A 16,971-nucleotide genomic window follows, 5' to 3' on the forward strand; every position below is an offset into this window, starting at 1 on the left:
ATCATAGCTGGCATATGTTACTTCAATAATTGAGTGCCACATGGATGGAACTTCAATGAAATCAATTCCTAAATTGTCTACTAATACTATCATCTTTTACCAATTGATTATTTTACTAACATCTCATATACAACTAGAGGTGTACACGAACCAAGCTAGCTCGGTTAGCTCACTCGACTCAACTCAAAAAAGCTCGATCCAACTTGGTTTGAAGTTGAGTTCGAGCCGAGTCGAGCTGATTTTTTTAGCTTGAAAATGAGTTCGAGCCGAGTTCGAGCTAGCTCTAGCTCGACTCGATTCGAATCTAACTTGGATAGAACCAATTTGGTGACTCAGTTACTTTAATATTGATGTTGCTCACCAAGTGTTTGATGAAATGACTCAATGAAGTGTGACTAGTGGCAAGGAAGGTATGTATATAAAACAAATACCCTTGTTTTTTTCTTGATTTTTATGTTGCTTAGAAGGTGTTTGATAAAATAACTTTAAAACCATTGCTGTTTTTTTTTTTTTTATATATACAATGGGATTTTGAAGGTGTGGTTCAGGTGTTTGTGAAAATGTTGCACAAGCAAACTCAATTCGATCTTGGCTCGAACACAACTTGAATTGGCCCGAGTTGCTGATCGAACCGAGAAGAGCTGGCTAGTCAGGCTCGAGGATCGAGCCGAGCCGAGTTCAAGCTGAGGTCAGCTAGTGGCCAAGCCGAGTCGAGTTGAGGCTAGCTTGACTTGGTTCGACTCAATGTACACCCCCTATATACAACTAGCTTTAGATGTGTGGATCTACCACAGTGTATGTGCCATGCAATTTGCTCAGTGTAACTACTCCGTGAAAGCATAACACTCCAAAAGTCAGGCTTATACAATTACCGTGCATCCCATGATGTGAATTAGGAAGTATTGGGTGGTTCTTAATTGTTTTATATGGTGTGGTCTAGCTGATCATTTAATTAGCCCAATTTTTTATGCATCTAAGATTTTATGGTGTAGAGATTGTAATAGACAGGTTGGATGCCATTTTTTCATTCATTTTAAGCCGACACAAGCAAAATGAACTCCTCGTTAGAGTGTTTCTTTTTGACAATCCATCCATATCTCAACTGTAACTGCTTTCAAATAGTTACCAAGACAACAACAGAGATATCTATTTCAATTTCAATTCAAATTTGTAATTTATTTAAACATTGTTGCAATCAATTTAGTCTATAAATACCATACGATGATGCGTGAGATCTATTGTCAGATTAGTTTTAACATATGTAGAATACCTTTATTTTCGTCATTTGGTATACATTCTTCTATAATCTTTTACTGTTGAGGACCATCGGAGTAACATTCTTTGCCATGGCATGTTTACATTTTATCTGTAAAATTATGTTATTTTTAATACACTCACACTCACATCCACACCCCACAACCACACCTAGATAATTGTATGATTTCAATGTTGAAACATAGTCTATCTACCATTGAGCCTGGGAGCCCGACCCAATCCGAAACATGCCCTATAATCCATTAATATGAGGTCTCACCTGTTGAATGACATCTCTTTGCAATAACCAATTTTATTGTTTGTTTGTGTTTTTTTTTTTTTTTTTTTTTTTTTTTAAATTTCATTTTTAAGCATTAACTACATGAGGTTGTCTCATGGAACTTCATTTGTGACCTGTATCTTTAGCCATGCATGTGGACTTAAATAATACATATATAATACAATTTTCTTTTATTTGTTACTGAAAGTATGGATCCCGTGAAAATACAAATATAATATTTCCTCATTTATTCGTTTATATAATACAAGTTTTCCAAAAGCATGTGAGGTTTGGGCTTCTAACGTATGTAAGTCCGTGACAGTGGCCATTTAATTCACTTGTTTGGGGTTGGCTAAACGCTTTCGTACTCCGCCCAGAGTGTCACTGGCCGTACATATCAAGACGCCCCACCGTGCATTCACATATGCAATGCATGTGCCCAATTAAAACCCTTCCAGTCGTGGGCCCCATTTTTATGGGACATTACCATATCTATTAAATGATCCCACCCATCAACGGCCATTTAATTATTGAATTCCACAATTGGATAGTTCCATTTTAACAATCCATATGATGACACCATCAAAACAATTAAGACCGTCCATTTTCCGTTATATATATATATATGTAAAATTCCATTTACAATTGGGAACACGACTTGAACAGTCTAGACATGGCATGCCACCCGCCCAAAGGTTATGCGCTTGCATCCATAACCCATGCTCTGGCAGCTACATACCGAATTAGCTCGCTTCCTTCTGTTTAAGAACGTTGACATCGTTACTAGAGTCTACAAAATAAAAATAATATTTATGACGGTTTCAAGTCCAATCGGTTGGACCATAATTTAAGATCCATCCACAAAATCTTCTAACCTATTCTGTTTTTTTACATCTAACCCTTTCAATAGTTTCTTCCCACTACGAGGATTTCATTATAAAAATATAATACCCATCCATTCATTGGCTATGCCACACCATATGAAACAATTAGTATTCATTGAAAAATAACAAAAATAGTAAGTGGTCCACTTGGCCAGTGTATGTGGCTTTTGTTTTTGTTTTTGTATTTTTTGTGATAATCCTAGAGACTGGAGAAGCCTATTGGACGGGGGTTGGATTTCGTATAAATATTATTTTTTTGAAAGTTATTTGCTAGGTTGACCACAAATGATGGTCCAACCGGTTGAGCTTGAGACCTTCTCTATTGAACTGTTATAATATTTGGGTTGGAGTGTACGAGGAGATGATTTAACTTGCAAGGCAGCCTGTGGTTTGGAGAAAGGGTTACACCTATTCTGACAAGAAGGAAAAACTTTCATACTCTGGCAGAGTGTAATAGATGATACGCAGGCACTTAGCATTTACTTAATAATTGCTTACTTAGCATTCAAGTGAGTAAAGTATAACTGTCTAAATTATAGTTCTCACTCTAGGTGTATCATGAGCCAAAACTTAAGCTTATTTGATTATATGACAATCCGATTGGTGAACATTTATTGGACGGTTAAAATGAAAATATCCAATGTAGTCCTCCTTCCACAAACAAGTGTCCATGAATCAGTGGTTAGGATTGTTCAAATAATCTGATTTTGGGTCTATGACTAAGTAACAGAGGGCTCCAAAACCTAGTCGGTTTAATTTGAGTTAATGTATGCCACGTGTACATTTCTGAGTGCCTGCGTATCAGCGTGATAAGCTACTGGAGTATTATATAACTCCCTTCCTGCTAATCTGTGATATTTAATACTAATAAATCCGTTGGTTCTCATTAAATGTACACATGGAAATCCCATCTGCAACTTCGTATGTTTGAACGATACGGAATCGTTGCTCGCAAAAGGAAATGTAGAGTCTACTCGACCGAGTACACTTCTTTTGGCACGCACATGTGACACTCGTGTGTTGACTTTTGACTGTCAATATCTTCAACTGTCCGTTTATAAGGTGCGGATCTGACTATCTGTGGGGGTACGGAGGGATCTCGGAACCATGATTTGGACAGTTCGGATTGAGTGTATGCGATGTGGGTTAAATTCTGATGGACGACTGCTTTCTCATAGTCATCCATTTATTTGATGCACATCTTTCTCACGTGTTGAAACAACCAGCCTGACTCGGAGCTTTGAGTAGCCACCGTGATGTATGGGTCTTATCCACACGGTCCATTCATTTTTTGGTGTCATTTTAGGGTATAAGCACAAAAATGAGGGAGATACAAGGGTCAAGTGGACTACACAATTGCGATTGAAGTCTTATGTTGAAAACTTATTAGGGGCCACGGAAGTTTTGGATGGAGCTGATATTTTTGTTTTTCCTTCATCAAGTCTATGTAACTTCATGAATAGGTTGGATGGCAAATAAGCATCACAGTGAGCCTTTGAAAAATTTCAGCGGTGAGAATCATTATCACCACTTCTTCGTGTGGTGTGGTCCACTTGAGCCTTTAACATGCCTCATTTTTTAACATGTAAACTAAAATAATACTAAAAAAATAGATGGACGTTGTGGATAAGACCCATACAACACTGTGGCCACTCGAAGCTCCTGCCCGTTCCCAGCTGGAGATGGGCGGGGTAGGACGCAGCTGATCAGAGGGCCTATCAGATGAATGCTTTAGATCTCTCACACATGTTGGGGATTTGTATTGCGGAATCACACAGATCTAGATATAGGATAGCACACACAAGAGAACACAGATTTAATGTGGAAAATCCTTGCGGGCAAAAACTATGGCACAAAGTGACAGATCTCCACTATGAAAATAGAAATTACAAAGAGAAAGAGCTTACCCGATTCGAACAACTTCGAATCTCACCCTTGCTACACCCTCTAGAAATCTTAAAATCCTTTTAGGAACACTTGGAACTCCTTTAGAAAGCCTTAAAATACCTCTCAATCCCGCATACACCCCTTTATACAAGTTTAAAAAGAAATAGAATCGGAATAGGAAACAAAAATCGCAAAATCTGTGTTTCTGTAGAAAATCTGCGTAAAATCTTCGATGTCATCGAAAACCGACCAAAACTGTCCAGCGACTAGGGGTGAAAAATTCTGAAAATTATCGATGGCATCGAGCAACCTTCGATGACATCGACTACTGGCTTCGATGACATCGAAGCTTGGTTAATGTCATTGGCAGACCAACAAACAGATTTAAGACATCTGTCCATAATAATCTCCACCATGTCTTCAATCTTCATCCGTGTAGCTTCTTTTTAACACCCCAGGTTTTTAGGGGCCTTGTAGGAACTCGGTTTCTAAATTCCCGGGTGTCGCTTATATCCTAATTATGGTGATTTGTATATAAATCAGTTTAAATGAGCAATAAAGGAATCGACTGAAACATAAACCACAACCACAACCACAACTAATCTACTGAAATAAATGTGACTAAGAACTACAAGTCTATAAGAATATCGAACATATCGCACAAGGCGTCTCCCGACAAAATACAAAAAAACATATGAGTGCAAAAGAATAGGGCGCTTAGTCCACTACTCAGCGATCTAAAATCCATCTGTTAAATATATGGTGAACCGCCCATCAGGTGGAAGTAGGACAGCTCATCCTCCTCGTCAATGCTTGTGCCTCACGGCTAATTGAACACAGCATCACCTGCAACTACCGAAGAGTCTGATTGGTGTTTTAAAACACCGTCCCAGAGTGGGAGTGAGTGATCAATTCAATGAGAGTCATTAGCTGTAAGTTACCTCAATATCAGTTCTATGATGAATTTAATGAAAAGCATACATTCACACAGTTCTGATTAAACTTATTAATGCATATGCATGGATCATGGTATGATGCATGTTCTCGCAACAACACTCCCTCAAACGACTTCGTCTTACGATTACGCATGACCAACACTCCCTTATTACAACTTCAACTGCCGAGTCGCCAACCTAACTAATGCAATGCGATCATGAACGTGTTAACCAAGTTTTTAGTTAAGTCCGTTCATCCAGCAGGTTGGGGAAACTAGTACACCCGACGATATCAATGCCCTTATCCGTTTGTAAGGCCATGACCCCTCAACGCGCGAGGCTAGGGCCCCACGATCCTTGATCCCATCGAGTTCCTCACCCCTGATTTGTAAGCACATGAGGAGTGTTGGGAAGCGGGATCGCTCGCGGATCACTACGGAGAGGCTCGTCACCCCAGCGTAGGCCGACAGCACGGACATAGTGTCCCATCCACTATGCTCGACTCACAAGGCTGTGGATTACTTTACTAACCGTTATCAATGGGCGTCAGTGGGTGAGGGGTGTTTCAGGTTCCAACAGGCGTGAGCAAACATGGTTAACAAACGTGGTCGATTTGTTGGTGGATTAGGTCGCCCAAATTTATGCGAGCACGAAACACACGACATCGGGTACAAGTAACCCATGTAGTCCTACTATTGTCGCCCATTCGCCTCTGCCCGAATCAGTTGATCTAGTCACAGGATGGCCCAACCAACGGGACCACCCTTACTAATCTCAGATTCCTGACCAATCTAGGGGATGGGCTATGTTTAATGATATTCTATGCAGCTAAAAGTTCGTCTTCAAATACTGATAGAATAAAACATACAATGCATCAAAGCATGAGATTTCAAAATATTAAAATGAATGCCACTACTCCTAATTAACATAAATCAGACATGTATGCGTGTGGTGCCAGACTACCAAAAATCAAAAGATCACACATCATACATAGTGTAGGAAAATTCAATCATGCACACAACAAGGAAGAATATGTAAAAGTTAGATGCAAGGATGTACATGCAACACAATTCTCATGCCCAAACAATTTGAAAAGTAATCAAACATTAATTTACGATTTCATGCATAATGGGTATACTTATCATATAAATTCCTATATAGTTTTTACTCTAAATTATGTATGTACATCAATCTAGCATCCAAAATTATTAAATTTATCCTAAAATCGGTACTTGGCCGCCTAGAGATAATAGTCCGCACATTATGACGAACCGCTCGATTCATGGCGCCCATAGGGTTAGGGTGTTAAGAAATCATCGTTGAAATGCTTAAATAAGCACACAAGCTTATAAGAATTAGAAGGAATTAAACACAAGACCTAAACCTACAAACCTAACTCAATACTTACCTTCAATCGTCGCTGAATCGGTATGAATGAAAGACAATGTTGCTATAGAGGAGGTGAGAAGGTGAAGGTGCACAAACCCTCATACTCACAAGCTCTCCATCTCTCTTTCTCCTCTCTTCTCCTCTTTCCCTTCTCCCTTTCTCCTCCTTTCTCTTATTGAAATTCGTATGGGAGGAGGGGGTGCCCAAATGAAACCCTTATATACTGCCAGATTTGGTGTAAATGGCCCCAAGGGCTAGGTTTTTATTATACTAGCCCTATGGGAGTGACTTTCTAACCTCTAGGGTCCATGGGCGTACATATTGATATACATCGTAGGATAGTTAACCCTAACGATGACCTACGTATGGACATGATCGGCCCGCCATTTGGATGCGCCGATTGACATTTATGATTAGAAGTTTGTTTAACGATCATCGATGGTCGATCGGGGCCGCGGCTATACGGATATGAATAGGAAAATATCCTTACTCCACATGTGAAGTTTGGTCATAAACCGACGGTCCGAAGTCCTCAACTTTGCGTAAGAGTAGACGACCCAATTTACTTAAGTTTCGGCTTCTTCTTTTAGGGTATTTGCACTTCTCATTCACTCGTCTTTTTGGCTTAAGTTGAGCGGTTCTGGACACTACCCAGGCCCGACTCCCGCAATAGATGTTGAGCCCAGTAAGACGGATATTATTCTATAGTTTTGGAACTAGTGGCCCATTGACGAGCGGTCTAGAGCTTGTTCAGAAAATCGGGGTATTTCTGGAATGAATTATGTATTGAGATTTCTCGTGGGCAATGATTAGGGTTTGGATTAATTATGTTCATAGTGTAGCCTATTTATAACTAGTGAAAGTAGAGATTTGGTCATGATTACTCTAAACCGTAGGTTTTAAGGTAAAAGAGTAACGGGGTTGATTTGATTTATTAGTCAAGATCCGGGCCTTATCTAACTCGGCTTCGAGTAGATCTTTTAATTTAGTTACGTTTGTCTTGATTAATCAGTAGTAGGTCGGTTAGATTTAGACTCTGTGTGAGCAAATCATGTGTCTAAATTCGGTGTTTAAGTGATCGGGCGGATTCGTTGGCGTCCTACGATTGATTAATCGGACTAGTACGGTTCTTTACTGATACCACCCGTTTATAAACTAATATTGAGTGCTAATGGTCAGTAAGTGATAATATAAGTTAATTACATAAAAAAATAAAAATTAAGGATTTTTGAAAATCCAAAACAGTGAAAATCTAGGACGTTACATTCTTGTCCCCTTCTCTTGTCTCTGCATCTCATCATAAATTCATCAACGCTTCTTGTGCACACTCCGTCCTTCTTTTACGCTATCGCCAAGCCTAGAGAAGCTACACAGAACTTAAACTTCTCTACAGGAACATTCTTGTTGATTATGTCTATCGGATCTAAATCCACATGCCCAACCACCTTTGCTCCTGTCTTCCCAAAAAGAAAATACGTAGTCTTCTTACACTCTCACCGCTACCCATTGTTGCTTACCGGGGTACTTGCTCACAACACTGATAGCCTGTGAAATAACCGGTCTAATTCAGACCATGACATATACTAACAACCGCATTCGAATAAGGCTCATGAGATATTCTGCTTTTTCTCATCTGCTTTGGGACATGTCCTGAAGAAAACTTGAGGAGAGACGCGTAAGGAACGCTCTCCGGCTTTTCTTGACCCATCACATCCTTGATTAATACCTACACATAAGGTATTCCTCCTGTTATTATCAAAGCCTACTCCTCTTTTATTCTCAACGCCGAGAACCATCTTTGCAGCCCCCCGATCCTTTATCCTGAATGTCCCACTTAACCGAGTCTTCAGTACATTGATTTCAGACATGTCATAATTGGCGATCTACATGTCATCAATTCCTGACTCATCATGAAGGAATCAAACCACTGCCTAGGCGACAGGTTGAACCACGACCTCCTGCAAAGTCTTTTCTCAACCCCTTTTAACTTTGAACCGCTCTGGTTGCTTCATGTTGATTTGCTCTTCCCTTTTCCTTACAGAAGTGCAGACTCAACATCCATCCTTCCAGCTCAAGATCACATTGGCCAACCAGCGCCAATCATGGATCTAACAGACACCTGCTATATCGTCGGTGCGAATATCTCTGAGAAGCCGATCCCTTTTCTCTGAGCATAACCCTTCGCTACCAACCTCGCTTTATATCTATGTTGTATCCTCCTGAAGATCCACCTGCATCCAACCGCTTTTCAGCCCATTAGAAGCTCCACCAGCTCCCATATGTCGGTCTGGTACAATGAATCCATCACATCGCCCACAGTCATCTTCCACTTCTCAGCACCAGGCTCACCTAGAGCCATCACTACAAAAAAAAATGATCAAAGGCTACGGACCATGCTAGCTTTTAGCTACGGATATAAACCGTAGCTATATTGCTACGGCTTAAAACCGTAGCTAAAAGCTACCACCTTCACATGTTCATCCAACATGGGATAACCCCATAGGGGACTTTACGAGGCCCATTAAAATTTGTGTGCTCCATCTAATACGTCTATCCATTTTGAAAGAGAATGTTATGGAAGGAGCCCAAAAAAGGAAGTAGATTGAATGCTCAAGTGGACCACACGTTAGGAAATAGTGGAGATTAATACCTGCCATCGATTGATGGTGTGGTTCAATTGGACCTTTAATTTGCCTAGATGTTGGGGTCATTCCCTATATAAAAAATTACAAAATTAATGGACAGAGTGGATATATCAAATGCATCAAGATGGATCCCACAAAGCCCTTGAAAAATCCGTCCATCAAGATCCCGCCAGACGTATGAACGCGAAGGGGCTACGATGGATGAGACTATGGCTACGGCTAAGGGGCCTTTAGCTACGGTTTTAGACCGTAGCATGTACAAAATGCGAAAATCGTGCTCCTTTTTCTTTTCCCCCTCTCACAAAATATTTCATTCTTTCCCTCTCCTCCTTGGGGAAAAATCCCATTCCCTCTCACGTCCATCCTTTTCTCTCTCACTCTCGATCTCCCGCGCCTCTTCTCTCTCTCTCTCTTTCTCTCGATCTCTCGCACCATTGTTCCCATCCCTCTCTCTCTCTCTCTCTCGATCTCCCGCACCATTGTTCCCGTCCCTCTCTCTCTCTCTATCTCGATCTTCCGCACCATTGTTCCAAACATAAAATCATCATCAACTTATTCGTTAGATTGCATCATCAGAGAGGATTTTGGTATGCTGCAACCTGTTTAATTTCTTCTATTTATTTGTTTTGCCCTCTTTTTTTTATTTGTTTTTATTTTTTAATACCCGTTTGACTGCACCAATATTGTATGTATTTGGGAGTCTTGAAATCGAGAATGTGTTTGGTTGTCTTAAAATTGCAGTCTGGTGGAATTGATTTCATCTAGAAATTGCTATCGCATTCACATCAAGTGGAATTGCAATTTTGGTTCCCTTAGACGGAAAAGGAATAGTCCTCTTTATTGCCGAATCTGCTTTCCTTGCATTTCCAAACATGATGCCTTTTTAATGCAGGGTATCCCCTTCCGTCCAATTTCCCATAGATGGATTTTATGAAACATTCCCAGAAGACAAACATTTCTATATCATTTTGTCCTGTCTTGAGAGATCTAACCCTTAACAGAGTACCGACCTCCTTCTCGTAACCTATCATGTTTCTTTTGAAATAGGAGTCCAAACAATTTGGTTACTGACTGTCTCATAACTGTTAATCTTTCTGAACTGATAAGTTGTAAAGGTTGCTGAACAATCTACCTATCCTCCCAAAACCTGTTCAAATGCAACCTTAATATAGACTTCAAGTTGGCTTATATGTGCTTTTTTAATTTCTACTAAATGATTTTCTGGTAATGAGAAGATGAAACTGTTGGGAGGTTGTCTGTGGTAAATCACAGAATATAGACTTCACGTTGGCTTATATGTGCTTTTTTAAATTCTACTAAATGATTTTCTGGTAATGAGAAGATGAAACTATTGGGAGGTTGCTGTGGTAAATCACACACCTAATGTAATTTAATATAATGGAAAGCATAGGAGTCCATGATGTTATGAACATTTTATTCACAATGAGCATGGCTACATCCATGTTGGTGAGTTTGAAATGATTTTTTTTTCTTAGAGATGGGTTTGGTGGTAATTTTGCAGCATTTGATTTGTTGCTTTCACATTTTTATTCATTTTCTAGATGGGATAAATTTTGGTTTTATATGCATTTGGTCTAAAAATGTTGGATTTTTTGTTTTTTGTTTAAGTCACCATATTAATTCAATGCAAATATCTTGCCTTATATATATATATATATATATATATATATATATATGGGAAAAGGTATTATGCGCTCGACCTCACGATAAGCTCCCGTGAGGTCGAGCTGTGTGGGCCCCACCGTGATGCGTGTCGACCATCAACACCGTGCATTTGATGGGTCCCCTCTAAATTATGGGATATCCCAAAAATCAGCCGTATAAGGAACTCAGGTGGGCCATACCATCTAAAATCATGTGAAGACACTGTTAAAACATATAAAAGCACTTGGTGGGGCCCACCTGAGCTTTGAATGCTGCTGAAACTTGGTCTTAACCCTCATCCAAGTGGGACACACATAATGGATGGGCTGGATTTGCAAACCACATCTCGGTGGGCCCAAAAAATGATTATGAATGTTTTAATGGTGCACGGCCCCTCCCCACTTCTGTATGTGGTGTGGCCCACACAAGTCACGGATTGACTTGATTTTTAAGATCTAGGCCCACGATGGAATGGTGCATCTGACTGATGGGGTAGATGTTCGAAACACATCACAGTGGGGCCCACACAGCTCGACCTCCTGGGATGGACTCGTGAGGTCGAGCGCATAGTACCTTTTCCCTATATATATATATATATATATATATATATATATATATATATATATATATATATATATATATATATATATATATTACTCTCTTATTTGAATTTGATGTGGATATTTTTTTAGTAACTTTTGCTATTCTTTATTGCTGTTTGATTAGAGTAGTTTGTAATTGTACTTATTAGATCTTGGGGCCGCCAAAGTTTTGGATCAAGCTGATATTTGTGTTTTCCCTTCATCCTGGTTTGTGTGACCTTATGAACAGATTGGATGGCTAAAAAAACATCATGGTGGTAGTCGGAAGTTAATTTCTGAAGCAACTAAAGTTTGGAGCTCATCTCTTTGTACCAATAATAGGGAAGTTAATATTGGTTTCCATTATTTCCACTCTATTGAACTTTAGTTGTTAAAATTTCAAAAATTGTGGTTTTGAATTTAATTAGGGTGTCGGAAGGAAAAGACAATCAGCAATAAAACTGCATCTAAAGAAGTCTACCTCCCATGAAGAAAGAGAACAACATGGTTCATTTCTTGTTCTTTGGACCATGATTCATTTTTGCATCATTTTGCAAATGCTACGATTTCAAATCCCATTTTTGCATAAAAAATTAGGAAAAAAAAAATCTTCTTAATTAGTTGAAAATTTGCCCATGCATGGAAGCATTCACAGTTAGATAGCAATTCCTTAAAGTGTATAGAGTAGACCTTTCATTGTTTCAAGTTGACTGGAAAAACACTGCTTTATATCAAGCTTGCAGTCATGCCAAGTGCCATGAGGATTAGCAACAACAAGTGCCAAAGTGTTCTTTATCTAGAAATTTTGTTTTATCTCAAGCTTGCAGTCATGCCAAATACCATGAGGATCAGCAACACCAGGTGCCAAAATGTTCTTTATCTAGAAATTTTGTTTTATATCAAGCTTGCAGTCATACCAAGTCCTATGAGGATTAGAAACACCAGGTGCCAAAATGTTCTTTATCTAGAAATTCTGTTTTATATCAAGCTTGCAGTCATGCCAAGTGCCATGAGGATCAGCAATAGCAGGTGCGAAAATGTTCCTGATTATACATATGCTTGTTGGGCTCCTTTTAGTTGATCAATTAGAAAATTAGAAAAGAACTTTACTATAAAAAAAGAGCTTTACTGATATTTGGTGAAGAAGAAAAAGCGATTCTAAGTTGGGCATGCATATTGTCCCAAATCATCAAAGTGTTACTATATTACACATTGCACCATACGCAAAATATCCCAAATCACAAGTCAGGTACACTCACTTCCCAAGTTCTTTGGCCACTTCTCAAACTTTGTGCTATCATCATCATCATCATCATCTAAGCCTTATCCCAATTAATTGGGGTCAGCTAGATGAATCCTGTTCTGCCATGCCACCCTACGGGCCATACCTTCAGTTAGACTGATTATACCCCAAACACTTTGTTATATAAGTTTTAAATTAATATCAGCATAAATATATGTAGTTGAATAATAAAAATCCCTGCAAGCAAAGGAAAAGGTGAATTATGGTTGTCTTGATGAACTGAAACAGAACCTTTGCATTGCTCATTTCACTAAGAAAAAAGAAGATAAATTTCCTTCAATTATTTGGAAATTGATGGTATGGGTTGGCCACTTCTAAGGAACTGTTGGTAGCTGCAAAAGTTCTACAGTTGGTGATTGTCTTTCAATTTTCTCAATCTTTTTGTGGAGGAGCTTATTTAGTATGACGATGTATTTGTAGGTGACATCCCTTCCAAGGAGCAAATATGAAGAAGATGTTTATATCAATAACCACACAACTTTTTGGGGTTCATGGTGGAAGGATCATCTATGGGGCTACAAATGCTGCAAGCAAATTATCTGGAACAGCTACCGTACATGTTCTGCTGGAATTGAGGCCGTTGAAGCTGCTGCTGATCTCATGAAGGCTAATTTGTTAATTCTGGAGGATGTTGCATTAATTCAAATATTTGATTATTTTCTTTATGTGGATGCGGTATCTAGTGGCAGTCTCATGGATGATGCAATGATACTATCTTTTGGACATTCTTTTGAAAGTGGTGGACTGCAGCATGTTCTGAGAATGGTGGACTAGAGGATGTGCTCATAGAACTGATCACCTACAGTCGGCTGCATGATATACACATAAAATTGATCACCTACAGTAATATGCATGCTCGCTTGGCATAGGGTGGCAATGGGCCGGACTAGGGCCAGGGCCAGGCTAGAGTTGGCCTTTAGCTCTACAGGGCTGACACAGACTAAGGCTTGGACAAGTAAGAAAAAGAGTTAAACAACCAAAGGTTTGGAATAGTCCCATCTATGATTTTTATTTATTTATTTTGGATATCCTCCATCCTTTCTGAAAACCATCATATAAATGGTTCAGATCATTGAAACATTACATCAGTGAGCTTTGTTTGTTGAATTTGGACTGTTGAAAATTTCTCATTGTGTTCATTTGTACTGCAATCAGGTGGTTATGGTTGTCTTATTAGATGTGACTTTCACTCCATGGCCCGTTCATGCTTGGACCCTCTGGATGAACAGACCATATCTCCTCCATGGCTTCTTGTGCACCAAATTTAAGATTGAAATGTGAGAAGATGACAACTTCCCCCTCCTACTAGCTTTCACATGCACTTCACACGGTACATGTGTGGAACATCCTATTAGGTGGCCTCCAGTGATGTTGGCCTGGTACAAAACGAGTCGGGTTCTCTTTGGGTGGGTAAATAAAATTCCTCTGCTTGCCTTCCAAATTCTCTGCCAAATGAGTGCAGCATAATCTTCTCTCTGTTGCAGTAACCCTATTTGCTTATCTTTGTATTTTTACTTATCAAGTGCCCAGCATGTGTACTTTGAATTTGGAACATTGGCAAGTGTTTTTTTTTTTTCCTTCAACCATCTTCTGTTGTTAAGGTGGCCTGCCTGATGAGTGGATTCCATCTGAATTTTGCTCCAGGTTAGCTGTACAGTGGGGCTCACCTTTTGCATGGCTCAAATGTCTCTCACTTATTGTCTAAAGCTACATGTGAGGCTAGAAAACCTCCAATATAGATCCTATTTTCTAGAGCTGTGGGTGAGGCGCACCTGATGCACGGGTTGAATGAAATACACAAACCTTGGTGGGCCTGTGCTGAATCATGGGCTTATCATTGGTGTCCCTCCTCATCCTTCCCTGTGGTGTTGCCTACCTGATGATAGTATTGGCCTGAAAATTTTTCTCACTTGGCACATGTGATGCATAGCTCAGATGTTATAACATCACCATATAGGACCACTTTCAATCCTTACTGCCACAGCTGGTATTTTTATTTGCCTACTACAATATGCTTGTTCCTTTTGGGTTTTATGAAGGTTTGTTGGTAAATGTATATGAGATTTCTTGTGCCTTTTTTTTTTTTTTGTTTTTTTTTGTTTTTTGGTTTTATATATTGCACAATTTTGCATCTTCCTTAGATATTTGTTTAATGTCGATTCTAATATCACCAAAATTCATCTCTAATCTTGAGATCCACATTTCTGTGAGCTTTATCTAGTTTGAATTTTCTAAAATGGTTGTGGGGAGTTAAGTCGTGATGCAGTCATCTAAGTTTCTACATCTTTTATATCCCGTCTTTAAAAAAAAAAGGAAAAAAAAAGATGATAATTCATCGACCTCTATAGAAGAACAATGAATTTTTCATTTTGTAGCATAACGAGCATAACATTAAGTGCTTTTTATGTGTAGAAGAAATTTTGCTACAATTTGCTCCCAAGGCTTTCTCTATACAACTTATGCTTTTTGCTATGCAGCTCCTTCTTCGAGAATGGCCAAATGTACTTTTGCTCTTGGCAGATCTAATTGTCATCAAGACACTTATAATAACTGTGATAGGTCCCTGTGTTGGATTAACATTTCAAGAAAGTGTACAAATAGGACTACTTCTATCACAAGGAGGCAAGTTTGGTTTTGTAGTATTTTTACTAGCAAATAGGTCAGTCACTATATATCTCCATGACAGTGTACCTGATTATTGATCATTTCCAAATATGTTGTGTCACGATTCTCTTTTGTGAGCAGGCTTGGAGTATTGCCACTTGAGCTGAACAAGCTGCTTATAATCATTGTTGTGTTGCCAATGGTATTGACCCCATTCCCCAAAAAGTTGGAAGGAAAGCTGCTGAGATCATTGATGAGAAGTTTGAGGGGAAGGACATATGTATCTAAACTCTACAAGTATGTCTATTTTTGCAAATTTAGTTGGTATTGCTGTACCTACTGAATGTTTATTGTCTTTGGCTGTTGCAGATTTTACTTGTTCAGAAATGAGAAGATCAGTGTATGTTTCAGAGTATTGTCTTTCTTTTTTATGTCATATCGTTGTTGTCTTTCTCTATAATTTAGTTCTTCAGTTTCGGGGCATAGCTTTTTCATATGACTACGTTGTTTGTATAATGAAATTTATTTTCAGCCATGTGCAGTAAGCTTTTAGATGAAAGCGAAGCTGAGAATAGGGTGTTAGTTGATGGCAAATTGATAACCAGTAGAGGCACATCCATGGAGTTCTTGCTTGAGATTGTTGAGAAGCTATTTGGCTGCTTGAAGGCATTGGATCTTGCTGTGAATGAAAATTTTAAATAGACGTATAACTATTATGTTGGTATTGTACAATTTTTTTTTGTGAATGGATTAAAATAAATGATTGTATTTGATTGAATGAATGAATGATTGTGTTTGATTGAATGAATGAATGATTTACCCGTGAAGTTTGATTAAAATGAATGATTGTATTTGAATGAATGAATGAATGATCTATCAGGGCATGTACTACAATGGTAAGAGATGTCATGATTATATTTTATTTAAATAAAAATAGGCATTAGGTATGGTTATTAACCATATCTGTTTATGTGGAAACTGTAGCTGTTTTTAATTTTAGCCTATTACTACGATTCTCGTTCTACTTTTAGCTACAAATATAATCCGTAGCTATATATACTTTAAGCTACGGAAAGTATTGCTACGGATTTAATCCGTACCTATTGTTTTTATGGCTACAGATTAAATCCGTAGTCATATCCGTAAGACCTACGGCTATGACACTAATGGCTACGGTCGTGCTACGGACTTTAACCGTAGCTATAGGCCTTTAGCTACGGCTTTTATCCGTAGCCTTGGCCCATTTTTCTGGTAGTGCATCAGAATAGAAGATGAATCCTCTGCAATGTTGGAGTCATCCATGTACCACGTCGATATCCTGCGATCATGCCGTGTGATTCTTCTCATAGGTGGTTGCTCCACCTACTCTGTATCCCTATCCGCGCGTCTTAGCCTTCCTACCTTGCCCGCTCATGTAGCCATGCCCAACATGCCACACACGTGCAGAGGTGGAATTCACTATATCCACTGTAGCTCCACCTTTTGAAGTGCTCCCGATTAATCTATACAAGTTATCGAGTTGTTGCGCTTTCATGATTACCCAT

The sequence above is a fragment of the Magnolia sinica genome, chromosome 17 (genome assembly GCF_029962835.1).
Source record: "Magnolia sinica isolate HGM2019 chromosome 17, MsV1, whole genome shotgun sequence".
NCBI lineage: Eukaryota > Viridiplantae > Streptophyta > Magnoliopsida > Magnoliales > Magnoliaceae > Magnolia > Magnolia sinica.